Source organism: Syngnathoides biaculeatus, chromosome 13 (genome assembly GCF_019802595.1).
Source record: "Syngnathoides biaculeatus isolate LvHL_M chromosome 13, ASM1980259v1, whole genome shotgun sequence".
Taxonomy (NCBI): domain Eukaryota; kingdom Metazoa; phylum Chordata; class Actinopteri; order Syngnathiformes; family Syngnathidae; genus Syngnathoides; species Syngnathoides biaculeatus.
Genome location: NC_084652.1, coordinates 22347060 through 22354799, shown reverse-complemented (window position 1 = coordinate 22354799; position 7740 = coordinate 22347060).

The following is a 7740-nucleotide window of genomic DNA, read 5'->3' as shown; positions in this document are numbered from 1 at the left end:
TGTCTAATTTTGTCAGTATTTAGCACAGGATGGCAGGATACACCTTTCTTCCTGTTACTCCCATCCCTCAAAATTGAGTGTAAAGAATGATCGTCTCTTGCCGTCTCATTCATAATATTGCTCTTTAGTAGACCGGCCATTAATGCAAATACTGACAAACAGCAAGTACAATCAAAATACTCCAATTTGAATTTATAATACTGGAATATGATGGACCAATTTGTACTATTAAAATGATTTGTTCCATTTGGTCAATCAAACATTCATATTTAACTGGAGGACATTTTGAAATGTCCGTGAGAAATTACAGGCAATGTGCCTCACTTGCAAAGTCTTGTCAGCATTTCAGCACTGAAATGTAGATCTTGAATCCTCATCAGATTAACAAAGTATTATCTGTCGAGTACATTCCATTTGTGAATGGAAAAGTTCCAAAGTTTAATTTACTGTACACTTTGTTGTATAAGTATAATGTTTCATTGTGCAATTATATCGTGTACATTGATCAGAGCACAAGTGTGTGCAACAGTCGCATTTTACTGTAGAACACAAAAAGAAACTCTGCTTTTCAGTGCTGTTAAGTGGGCCCACTGTAGTGTGTGCAGTGATTGTGTAGAACGCAACACCAGAGCAAAAGACCATGCAAAAGACAACAAAATAACTGCGGATTAGAGACATCCATCTTTTAGCTAGAGTCAATCTTCCCCTCCAATTCTGAATATTTGGTATGAAAGAGATGTTCATTGTGATTGTCAACCAGTGATGTGAATATTCATCATGTAATAAAAAGATGAAGAAAAGACCAGACGTCACCACGGTTGTCATTTCTTGGCCACCCTCTTCTTGAAATATGATGCACTGCAATGTAGTTCATGTGAAATATTACACAGAATAGCTGAGATGGGCGGCACGGTGGTGCAGCTGTAAAACGTTGGCCTCACAGTTCTGAGGACCCGGTTTCAATCCCGGCCCTCCCTGTGTGGAGTTTGCATGTTCTCCCCACGCCTGCGTGGGTTTTCTCCGGGCACTCTGGTTTCTCCCACATTACAAAAACATGCAACATTATTTTGACACTCTTAAATTGTGCGGTTGTGCGTGCGACAGTTTTCTGTCTTCATGTGCCCTGAGATTGGCTGGCAACCAGTTCAGGGTGTACCCCACCTCCTGCCCGTTGATAGCTGGGATATGCTCCAGGACTCCTATGACCCTTGTGAGGATAAGCGGCAAAAGATAATGGCTGGATCGATGGATGGATGGATAGCTCAGCTGTTATCAGAAAGAAAATTATACACTTTGCTATCACAAGTGTTCAAATTCAAGAGGAACTCATAGTTGTTCCCATCATTTATTTCAATCTGAGAATTAATATTATACTAAGAGCTGAAACTTAGTTCACAACTGTATACTGTATATATATTTCCAGGTTTTTTTTCTGCTGTATGAAGGGTCAGGCTCGAGTGAGGTGTGTGGGAGATGCTGAGTGACTGTCGAGGACACAATTCAGGATTACCTCGCACACACGGATTAATGAACCACTATCGTGCACAAAATTTAAGATTTTTTTTTTTTTACTCATACACAAGTGGAACACTTTAACACACTGTAGTGAAAGTGTCACTCATTTAACTGTTTTTCCTCCCATATACTAGTCAAGTGGTCTAATAAATTGCTCCACTGAAGCAGGAGTATTATTCAACAATTGACAGGTATTTCGGGAAAAAAAAAACACCGTTGTCAAATATATACACATCTGAGGTGCACATTATATATACAGTTTATATAATACTGTGTGTATGTATGTGTCATGCTCCTGGTTTCCTGCCCAGGCTGGCGTGGCCAGCCAATCAGTCAGAGCACACCTGCACCGTGTTACAGTTGATGACGCCCAGTATAGATAGGACGTGGGGGACGACTTGTCCTTCGCTAGATCATCGTCCTTGATGCCTCGTTCCCGCACTCCTGTTTGCCTGACTTCTGCTCTCCGTGCACCGACCCACGCCTGTCCACTGACCGCAGGCCGTACTATTCTGATTGTTTGGACTGTCTGCCTGATCTCAGACCTTGGACCGAATAAAGGTTTTCTCTGTACTGTCTGCTGTCTCTGGAGTCGTGCATTTGGGTCCACCCTCGAGCCCCGTTTCGTGACAGAACGATCTAGCCATAACATGGACCCAGCCGACTCCGAAGCCATCCGCCGTGCGCTGCAAGTGCAGTGCAAACGCCTGGGCGAGCAAGAGGCTGCTCTCCAGGGTACCAATCAACGGATCCATGAGCTCTGCGCCCAGCTGGAACCGTGGCTAGCTTCTCAAGCTAGCGCGGCTGCTACTGAGCCTCCCCGTGCCGGCATAACTCCGCTCTCCCGACCAGAGCGGTTCTCAGGCGACTCCGGCAACGTCAAGCCCTTCCTGACGCAATGCGATCTCCACTTTGAGCTGCAAGCGTCCGCTTTTCCCACGGACCGCTCCCGGATCACCTTCGTCATTTCCCACATGACGGGGAGGGCGGAGGCGTGGGCCACTGCCGAGTGGAGTCATAACTCGGAGATCTGCGGCTCATGGGCGAGGTTCATCTGGCCGCTCACCCAGGTTTTCCAGTACGCGGCTCCCGAACGCCAGGCGGCGTCCTCGCTCATGACAATTTGTCAGGGACGTCGCCGCGTGTCCAACTACGCCATTGAGTTCCGGATCCGGGCTGCCGAGAGCCGTTGGAACGAGGAGGCCCTCCATGACGCGTTTTACCAGGGACTGTCCCCACAAATCTGTGGCCACCTCGTTGCCATGGATCTTCCGCCTTCGCTAAACTCCCTCATCGCATTGGCCCTCAAGGTGGACCAGCGCCTGACCGTGCAGAGGCAGATGGACGGCCTGAGGGAGGAGGAGACGGAGAGGCTCAGCCCGGTCGCTTCTCGGCCACCCGCATTGTCTACTACATCGGAACCCATGCAAGTGGAGGGGCTTGGCAGCCCAGCGGAGGAGCGCTTACGTCTGCGATGAGAAGGGCGCTGTTTCTACTGTGGTCGTTTGGGACACGTAAACGCCCGCTGCCAAAGCGCCCCGACCGTGGGATCTCGACGCCGATGAGTGTACAGTATACTGGCGCTAGGTCGGAGCGATCGCTGTTGCACCTCACAGTCGGGACAGACGCTCATTCATGTGTAGTGACCGTGTTCATTGACTCTGGTTCGGATGCGAACCTCATACATCCGTGGATAGTCGAAGCGTTGCGGGCGGCAACCTTTGCCACACAGCATCCTCGGGTTGCTTACGCCGCCAACGGCAAGTTCCTCTGCCGCGTAACACACAGCACGCAAACTATATGTATGGACTTTCCGGAGGGACACACAGAGCGTTTTCCATTCTAGTAACAGTGACTTAATCCTGGGGAGCGCGTGGCTCAAGAGACACAACCCACACATTGATTGGGTCACGGGTCGGATTAGGGCATGGAGTGAGGACTGTCGCAAGCAGTGTGGCGTCGCCGGGGAGGACGGAGGGATCCAAGTTGCCGAGCTTAGCACCGCCGCCTTTGACAGGACCGGAGCACCAGGCAATGAGGGAGTACATCGAGAAGTCCCTGGCAACCGGACTTATTCAACCGTCATCCTCACCAGCCGGCGCGGGTTTTTTTTTTCCATTAAGAAGAAGGATTCCACCTTGCGACCCTGCATCGACTACAGAGGATTGAATGACAACACAGTCAAGAACAGGTATCCCTTGTCCCTGATAGCTACAGCCTTTGAACTCCTCCAAGGAGCCCGGATCTTCACCAAGTTGGACTTGCGCAGAGCATATCATCTGGTGCGGATCTGGGAGGGTGACGAATGGAAGACGGCTTTCAACACTCCCACGGGGCATTAGGAGTATCTCGTGATGCCCTTCGGACTGACCAACGCCCCGGCTGTTTTTCAAAACTTCATTAACGACGTGCTTCGGGAGTTTTTGAATAAATCCGTCTTTGTATACCTGGATGACGTTCTCATCTTTTCGGCAGATCTAACTTCTCACATTCGACAGGTCAGAGAAGTGCTCCAGCGTCTGCTGCAGCACCAATTGTACGTTAATGTGGACAAGTGTGAGTTCCATCGGGCATCCGTGTCCTTCCTGGGCTTCGTCCTGGCCGAGGGAGAGATGCGTATGGACCCCGGGAAGGTCGAGGCGGTGCGGCGTTGGCCTACCCCCGCCAACAGGAAGGACGTACAGAGGTTTTTGGGATTTGCTAATTTTTATAGGAAGTTCATAAGGAACTTCAGTTTCGTGGCCCCTCCTCTGCATGCGCTCACCTCTCCACACACCACCTTCTCGTGGTCCAGGACCTGCCAGGAGGCCTTCAGCAGACTAAAGGCAAGTTTCACTGCTGCGCCCGTTCTAATTGTTCCGGACCCGGATAACCAGTTTATGGTGGAGGTGGATGCATCTAATTCAGGAATCGGAGCAGTCTTGTCTCAGAGGAGTCCCAGAGACGGTCGGATCCACCAGTGCGCGTTCCTGTCTCGGAAGCTGACCCCAGCAGAGAGGAACTACGACGTGGGAGATCGGGAACTGCTGGCGGTCAAGAGCACGTTGGAGGAGTGGCGGCACTGGCTGGAGGGCTCGCAAGTACCATTCGTTGTCTTCACGGACCACAAGAACTTAGAGTACCTGAAGACCGCGAAGCGGCTGAACGCCCGACAGGCCGTGTGTGTGTGTGTGTGTGTGTGTGTGTGTGTGTGTGTGTGTGTGTGTGTGTGTGTGTGTGTGTGTGTAGAAAATGGACATATAAATTTAAAAGTGCATCACTTTAATGTATATTTAGAGTAAATATTGCACTCAAGAAAGAGGATTGTTACTTTAGAATAATATGACTCAAGTAAACTATAGTGCTCCAAATAGTTACTTGAGTAATAGTAAGAAAATACTCAGTGAAAAAAAATTACTCAAGTACTGAGTAACAACTGTGTAACTTCTGATTTATTTTTAAAATCAGAGTATCCATCATCCATCCCTTTTCTAAGATGCTTATACACACAAGAATCATGGGAGTGCTGGAGTCTATCCAAGCTACTTTCAAGTGAGAGGCGGGGTACAACCTGAACTGTTCGCCAGCCAATCGCAGGGCTCATAGAAAACAAACAACCATTTGCACTCACATTCAATGCGTCAATTGGACACACTAAATTTCACTTGGGTATAATTGTGAGTGTGACTGTTGTCTGTCTCCATGTGCCCTGCGATTGGCTGGCAACCAGACAACAGTTGCACTCAAAAACACTCCTGGGGACAATTTAGAGTCTCCAATGAAAGGATGTTTTTGGGATGTGGGAGGAAACCGGAGTGCCTGGAGAAATCAAACACAGGCAGGGCAAGATCATGCAAAACTCAGGGATGACAATGACCAATTAGGAAAAACAGTGAAAATGTGTGCCTTGGGAGGGTTCAAAGGGGAGTGCGCCCCCGTTTGGGCACAAATTTTTTTTATAAAACACAGGGGCCTCCACTCCCTGAGAAGGGTTGCGTCAGGAAAGGCATCCGGCGTAAAAACTGTGCCAAACAAATATGTGCGTTAATCTGAGATGATACGCTGTGGCGACCCCGAACGGGACAAGCCGAAAGAAATTTACACTGTTAAATGGTGACCTCTGGTTACTTCTAACAATCCAAATACAGGGTAATCATAATATTTTGAAAACTTAAAGGGCTACTGTCATGAAATGGATGATTTTTAGTATGTTATTAATAAAAAACAGCAGACAATATGGGCCCATGCGTTTTTTCACTACAAAACATGATTTTGACGTATTCAGCTTTTTGTAACTCCCACCATGAAAATCCTCTCAAGGGATTTGTTTTTGAGAAGAAGCAGGAAGTGACGTAAAGGACAGAAGCGCCCCCAACTGGACTCGTTTGTTTTCATTAGTTTTACCTTAGTAGTGTTCTTTCGTGTTAGCCAAAATAATGTCTCGTTGCATTGATGTACATTGCTTGAACACTCGGGAGAATGGATTTACCCTACATAAGCTTGCAAGAGACCCGGCTCGTCGTGAAAAATGGATTGCACAGGTGCAGAGGACGAGAGCTATGTGGGTTCCAAATGACAGGTAGGTTTGGATACAGCTTCAAAAACTATATAAATTAATAGTTGGGGGGACCAGTAATCCGTCTCTCATAACGTAACAAAAGATCCCCGTACGAAATATGTCAATGTGCGCGTCGGACGTCGTCGGGCTGCTGTATCGCTTCGCCAGCGAAGGCTGCGCTTCAGGCTCGCGGACGGCGGCGGCTCTTATTGAGGAATAAAGTTGATGAGCCACACATTGAAGTTATGGGAAAGAGTAGTGGAGGCTAGACTCAGGACAGAAGTAAGTATCTGCGAGCAACAGTATGGTTTCATGCCTACAAAGAGTACCACAGATGCATTATTTGCCTTGAGGATGCTTGTGGAGAAGTACAGAGAACGTCAGAAGGAGTTACATTGTGTCTTTGTGGATCTAGAGAAAGCCTATGACAGAGTACCAAGAGAGGAACTGTGGTCCTGCATGCGTAAGTCTGGTGTGGCGAGAAGTATGTTAAAATAGTACAGGACATTTATGAGGGCAGCAGAACAGCGGTGAGATGTGCCGTAGGTGTGACAGAAGAATTTAAGGTGGAGGTGGGACTGTATCAGGGATCAGCTCTGAGCTCCTTCCTGTTTGCAGTGGTAGTGGATAGGCTGAAAGATAAGGTTAGACTGGAATCCCCTTGGACCATGATGTTCGCAGATGATATTGTGATATGCAGTCAAAGCAGGGAGCATGCAGAGGAACAATTAGAAAGATGGAGACATGCACTGGAAAGGAGAGGAATGAAGATTAGCTGAAGTAAAACAGAATATATGTGCGTGAATGAGAAATGTGTAGGGGGAAGAGTGAGGCTACAGGGAGAAGAGATAGCGAGGGTGGACGACTTCAAATACTTGGGGTCAGCAATACAGAGCAAGCGTGAGTGTGGTAAGGAAGTGAAGAAACGGGTCCCAGCAGGTTGGAACAGCTGGTGGAAGGTGTCTGGTGTTCTATGTGACAGAAGAGTCTCCGCAAGGATGAAGGGCAAAGTTTATAAAACAGTGGTGAGGCCGGCCATGATACACAGATTAGAGACGGTGGCACTGAAGAAACAACAGGAAACAAAACTGGAGGAAGCAGAAATGAAGATGCTGAGGTCCTCGCTCGGAGTGAGCAGGTTGGACAGGATTAAAAATGAGCTCATTAGAGGGACAGCCAATGTTGGATGTTTTGGAGACAAGATTCGAGAGAGCAGAGTTCAATGGTTTGGACATGTTCAGAGTCGAGAGAATGAGTATATTGGTGGAAGGGTGCTGAGGGTGGAGCTGCCAGGCAAAAGGGCGAGAGGAAGACCAAAGAGGTTTATGGATGTGGTGAGGGAAGACATGAGGGCAGTTGGGGTTAGAGAGGAAGATGCAGGAGGTAGGCTAAGATGGAAAAAGATAACACGGTGTGGCGATCCCTGACGGGACAAGCCGAAGGAAAAAGAAGAAGAAGAATGTTTATAGGGATGAAAATTGACCTTTAAAATATGAGTCCAAACAACCAAAATAATTTTGCCAAACTTCAGACATAAAAATGTAGACTGAGTGAAATTTATATCAAATAGGCTACTGCACTTACAAGTTATACTTCAGAAAAAAGTACACAAGTAATTTGTTTATAGATATATGCGAGAGAAGGAAAGAGAGAGAGAGCTCATGAAATATAAAAGTGAGCGATAAAAT